Source organism: Oncorhynchus mykiss, unplaced genomic scaffold (assembly GCF_013265735.2).
Source record: "Oncorhynchus mykiss isolate Arlee unplaced genomic scaffold, USDA_OmykA_1.1 un_scaffold_749, whole genome shotgun sequence".
NCBI lineage: Eukaryota > Metazoa > Chordata > Actinopteri > Salmoniformes > Salmonidae > Oncorhynchus > Oncorhynchus mykiss.
The window spans coordinates 46,708-52,707 of NW_023494196.1; the positions used below are offsets into that span (position 1 = coordinate 46,708).

The following is a 6,000-nucleotide window of genomic DNA, read 5'->3' on the forward strand; positions in this document are numbered from 1 at the left end:
TGCCCAAGTGAATCATAAGACATGAACAAAATGCATCAGTGATTCGTATTTCCACGCAACTTTCAGAAACTGCACAGGACTGCCCAGTTTCCGTGCGCATGCGTGCGGAGCGCGCGCATGTCTACACTTTGTGTAGCCGTTAGCGATGAGGCTAATGATAACCTTCTTGTGGTAGGTAGAGAAGGAAAGGCTTCCCACAAAAACCTTCTCAATCAAATGTTAACTGCAAAGTAGCCTATGCCAGCCTGGCAGAATTATATCATGAGTATTTGCATCGATCCAGTGGCCATTTGTTTTGCAAACTCCGCAATCACATGAGCGCTACAGCAACACCGCTTAACCAAACAAAGGTCTCTCCTGGCGCACACTTGCCTAAAAAAGGGTAACTACACCCCAAAATCGATATGTCTTCCGTTTTTCCCAGACCTCAAAAGTGGTTTCCTGCTAGGGTTTTAAATGGTGTCGTGGACATAGAACATCTAATCGTGTTATATTTCTATTAAAAATGTGTACTTTTTGAGAGCGAAAACCTGCAGAAGCAGGGACAAACGGGGGAATATAATTTTTTTGTTGTTTTTTTTTTGGGGGGGGGGCAATCATTCAAAACATTGAAGGGGATTTTTACAGGGCCCTAATGGACTACAGACATTGACAGTCTCCTAGCCTAAAAACAAATGCTGAATGCACTGCCTAGATTTTGAGGTAAAGGCATTGTCCATTATTTGATTTGATCAGGCACTAACAAACTGCATTTAGTCCAATAAAAAGACACAACACTATTAGGGTGATAAATAAAAGGGAGTTGCTCCACGCATGACACAAGAGAACCCTCTGCTGGAGCAAAACGCTTACAGCACCTGGTATTCCCAGGCGGTCTCCCATCCAAGTACTAACCAGGCCCGACCTGCTTAGCTTCCGAGATCGGACGAGATCGGGGTATTCAGGCTGGTATGGCCGTAAGCGAAAGGCAATCTCTTGGTACACTATATAAAGTCACGTGTCGCTTACTCTTTAGGGGACAGAGAAATGTCCACCTTGTGACACACACTGAAAAGCTCAAACCTTGCTTGCATTTCCAGACCATATATTTCACTATTGTGGGGGGGAAAAAGAGGGCATATCCTAGGTTCATACTTATGACAACTTCATGGACCTGGGCCCTATGAAATACAGCGCGCCCACACGGAATCACGAAATACAGACATCTACACCGAAATTCAACAACATTACAAATGCTTTGAGCTAAGGAGGAAATCAAATCATTCCCTTCAACTTGTTAGAAAATCCATTCATTTGCCCAAGTGAATCATAAGACATGAAACAAATGCATCAGTGATTCGTATTTCCACGCAACTTTCAGAAACTGCACAGGACTGCCCAGTTTCCCGTGCGCATGCGTGCGGAAGCGCGCGCATGTCTACACTTTGTGTAGCCGTTAGCGATGAGGCTAATGATAACCTTCTTGTGGTAGGTAGAGAAGGAAAGGCTTCCCACAAAAACCTTCTCAATCAAATGTTAACTGCAAAGTAGCCTATGCCAGCCTGGCAGAATTATATCATGAGTATTTGCTCGATCCAGTGGCCATTTGTTTTGCAAACTCCGCAATCACATGAGCGCTACAGCAACACCGCTTAACCAAACAAAGGTCTCTTCCTGCGCACACTTGCCTAAAAAAGGGTAACTACACCCCAAAATCGATATGTCTTCGTTTTTCCCAGACCTCAAAAGTGGTTTCCTGCTAGGGTTTTAAATGTTGTCGTGGACATAGAAACATCTAATCGTGTATATTTCTATTAAAAATGTGTACTTTTGAGAGAGAAACCTGCAGAAGCAGGGACAAACGGGGAATATAATTTTTTTTTTTTTTTTTGGGGGGGGGGGGGGGGGCAATCATTCAAAACATTGAAGGGGATTTTACAGGGCCCTAATGGACTACAGACATTGACAGTCTCCTAGCCTAAAAACAAATGCTGAATGCACTGCCTAGATTTTTGAGGTAAAGGCATTGTCCATTATTTGATTTGATCAGGCACTAACAAACTGCATTTAGTCCAATAAAAAGACACAACACTATTAGGGTGATAAATAAAAGGGAGTTGCTCCACGCATGACACAAGAGAACCCTCTGCTGGAGCAAACGCTTACAGCACCTGGTATTCCCAGGCGGTCTCCCATCCAAGTACTAACCAGGCCCGACCCTGCTTAGCTTCCGAGATCGGACGAGATCGGGCGTATTCAGGCTGGTATGGCCGTAAGCGAAAGGCAATCTCTTGGTACACTATATAAAGTCAACGTGTCGCTTACTCTTAGGGGGACAGAGAAATGTCCACCTTGTGACACACACTGAAAAGCTCAAACCTTGCTTGCATTTCCAGACCATATATTTCACTATTGTGGGGGGAAAAAGAGGGCATATCCTAGGTTTCATACTTATGACAACTTCATGGACCTGGGCCCTATGAAATACAGCGCGCCCACCCGGATCACGAAATACAGACATTACACCGAAATTCAACAACATTACAAAATGCTTTGAGCTAAGGAGGAAATCAAATCATTCCCTTCAACTTGTTAGAAAATCCATTCATTTGCCCAAGTGAATCATAAGACATGAACAAAATGCATCAGTGATTCGTATTTCCACGCAACTTTCAGAAACTGCACAGGACTGCCCAGTTTCCGTGCGCATGCGTGCGGAGCGCGCGCATGTCTACACTTTGTGTAGCCGTTAGCGATGAGGCTAATGATAACCTTCTTGTGGTAGGTAGAGAAGGAAGGCTTCCCACAAAAACCTTCTCAATCAAATGTTAACTGCAAAGTAGCCTATGCCAGCCTGGCAGAATTATATCATGAGTATTTGCATCGATCCAGTGGCCATTTGTTTTGCAAACTCCGCAATCACATGAGCGCTACAGCAACACCGCTTAACCAAACAAAGGTCTCTTCCTGGCGCACACTTGCCTAAAAAAGGGTAACTACACCCCAAAATCGATATGTCTTCCGTTTTTCCCAGACCTCAAAAGTGGTTTCCTGCTAGGGTTTTTAAATGTTGTCGTGGACATAGAACATCTAATCGTGTTATATTTCTATTAAAAAGTGTACTTTTGAGAGCGAAAACCTGCAGAAGCAGGGACAAACGGGGAATATAATTTTTTTTTTTTTTTTTTTGGGGGGGGGGGGCAATCATTCAAAACATTGAAGGGGATTTTACAGGGCCCTAATGGACTACAGACATTGACAGTCTCCTAGCCTAAAAACAAATGCTGAATGCACTGCCTAGATTTTGAGGTAAAGGCATTGTCCATTATGATTTGATCAGGCACTAACAAACTGCATTTAGTCCAATAAAAAGACACAACACTATTAGGGTGATAAATAAAAGGGAGTTGCTCCACGCATGACACAAGAGAACCCTCTGCTGGAGCAAAACGCTTACAGCACCTGGTATTCCCAGGCGGTCTCCCATCCAAGTACTAACCAGGCCCGACCCTGCTTAGCTTCCGAGATCGGACGAGATCGGGCGTATTCAGGCTGGTATGGCCGTAAGCGAAAGGCAATCTCTTGGTACACTATATAAAGTCAACGTGTCGCTTACTCTTAGGGGGACAGAGAAATGTCCACCTTGTGACACACACTGAAAAGCTCAAACCTTGCTTGCATTTCCAGACCATATATTTCACTATTGTGGGGGGGAAAAGAGGGCATATCCTAGGTTCATACTTATGACAACTTCATGGACCTGGGCCCTATGAAATACAGCGCGCCCACACGGAATCACGAAATACAGACATTACACCGAAATTCAACAACATTACAAAATGCTTTGAGCTAAGGAGGAAATCAAATCATTCCCTTCAACTTGTTAGAAAATCCATTCATTTGCCCAAGTGAATCATAAGACATGAACAAAATGCATCAGTGATTCGTATTTCCACGCAACTTTCAGAAACTGCACAGGACTGCCCAGTTTCCGTGCGCATGCGTGCGGAGCGCGCGCATGTCTACACTTTGTGTAGCCGTTAGCGATGAGGCTAATGATAACCTTCTTGTGGTAGGTAGAGAAGGAAAGGCTTCCCACAAAAACCTTCTCAATCAAATGTTAACTGCAAAGTAGCCTATGCCAGCCTGGCAGAATTATATCATGAGTATTTGCATCGATCCAGTGGCCATTTGTTTTGCAAACTCCGCAATCACATGAGCGCTACAGCAACACCGCTTAACCAAACAAAGGTCTCTTCCTGGCGCACACTTGCCTAAAAAGGGTAACTACACCCCAAAATCGATATGTCTTCCGTTTTTCCCAGACCTCAAAAGTGGTTTCCTGCTAGGGTTTTAAATGTTGTCGTGGACATAGAACATCTAATCGTGTTATATTTCTATTAAAAATGTGTACTTTTGAGAGCGAAAACCTGCAGAAGCAGGGACAAACGGGGGAATATAATTTATTTTTTTTTTTTTTTTTGGGGGGGGGGGGCAATCATTCAAAACATTGAAGGGGATTTTACAGGGCCCTAATGGACTACAGACATTGACAGTCTCCTAGCCTAAAAACAAATGCTGAATGCACTGCCTAGATTTTGAGGTAAAGGCATTGTCCATTATTTGATTTGATCAGGCACTAACAAACTGCATTTAGTCCAATAAAAAGACACAACACTATTAGGGTGATAAATAAAAGGGAGTTGCTCCACGCATGACACAAGAGAACCCTCTGCTGGAGCAAAACGCTTACAGCACCTGGTATTCCCAGGCGGTCTCCCATCCAAGTACTAACCAGGCCCGACCCTGCTTAGCTTCCGAGATCGGACGAGATCGGGCGTATTCAGGCTGGTATGGCCGTAAGCGAAAGGCAATCTCTTGGTACACTATATAAAGTCAACGTGTCGCTTACTCTTAGGGGGACAGAGAAATGTCCACCTTGTGACACACACTGAAAAGCTCAAACCTTGCTTGCATTTCCAGACCATATATTTCACTATTGTGGGGGGGAAAAAGAGGCATATCCTAGGTTCATACTTATGACAACTTCATGGACCTGGGCCCTATGAAATACAGCGCGCCCACACGGAATCACGAAATACAGACATTACACCGAAATTCAACAACATTACAAAATGCTTTGAGCTAAGGAGGAAATCAAATCATTCCCTTCAACTTGTTAGAAAATCCATTCATTTGCCCAAGTGAATCATAAGACATGAACAAAATGCATCAGTGATTCGTATTTCCACGCAACTTTCAGAAACTGCACAGGACTGCCCAGTTTCCGTGCGCATGCGTGCGGAGCGCGCGCATGTCTACACTTTGTGTAGCCGTTAGCGATGAGGCTAATGATAACCTTCTTGTGGTAGGTAGAGAAGGAAAGGCTTCCCACAAAACCTTCTCAATCAAATGTTAACTGCAAAGTAGCCTATGCCAGCCTGGCAGAATTATATCATGAGTATTTGCATCGATCCAGTGGCCATTTGTTTTGCAAACTCCGCAATCACATGAGCGCTACAGCAACACCGCTTAACCAAACAAAGGTCTCTTCCTGGCGCACACTTGCCTAAAAAAGGGTAACTACACCCCAAAATCGATATGTCTTCCGTTTTTCCCAGACCTCAAAAGTGGTTTCCTGCTAGGGTTTTAAATGTTGTCGTGGACATAGAACATCTAATCGTGTTATATTTCTATTAAAAATGTGTACTTTTGAGAGCGAAAACCTGCAGAAGCAGGGACAAACGGGGGAATATAATTTTTTTTTTTTTTTTTTGGGGGGGGGGGCAATCATTCAAAACATTGAAGGGGATTTTACAGGGCCCTAATGGACTACAGACATTGACAGTCTCCTAGCCTAAAAACAAATGCTGAATGCACTGCCTAGATTTTGAGGTAAAGGCATTGTCCATTATTTGATTTGATCAGGCACTAACAAACTGCATTAGTCCAATAAAAAGACACAACACTATTAGGGTGATAAATAAAGGGAGTTGGCTCCACGCATGACACAAGAGAACC

General features: G+C 43.7%; 4 non-coding genes across 4 annotated transcripts; all 4 read right to left on the reverse strand.

The window, feature by feature from the left end:
• Positions 1–845: 845 nt before the first annotated feature.
• On the reverse strand, positions 846–962 carry LOC118962196. Its single transcript, XR_005049625.1, has one exon. It is a non-coding gene; the product is annotated as a 5S ribosomal RNA (ribosomal RNA).
• Positions 963–2,138: 1,176 nt separating this feature from the next.
• LOC118962149 lies at positions 2,139–2,257 on the reverse strand. Its single transcript, XR_005049578.1, has one exon. It is a non-coding gene; the product is annotated as a 5S ribosomal RNA (ribosomal RNA).
• A 1,172-nt stretch (positions 2,258–3,429) lies between these two features.
• On the reverse strand, positions 3,430–3,548 carry LOC118962160. The gene has a single exon (XR_005049589.1). It is a non-coding gene; the product is annotated as a 5S ribosomal RNA (ribosomal RNA).
• A 1,177-nt stretch (positions 3,549–4,725) lies between these two features.
• LOC118962171 lies at positions 4,726–4,844 on the reverse strand. Its single transcript, XR_005049600.1, has one exon. It is a non-coding gene; the product is annotated as a 5S ribosomal RNA (ribosomal RNA).
• Between the last annotated feature and the right edge of the window lie 1,156 nt (positions 4,845–6,000).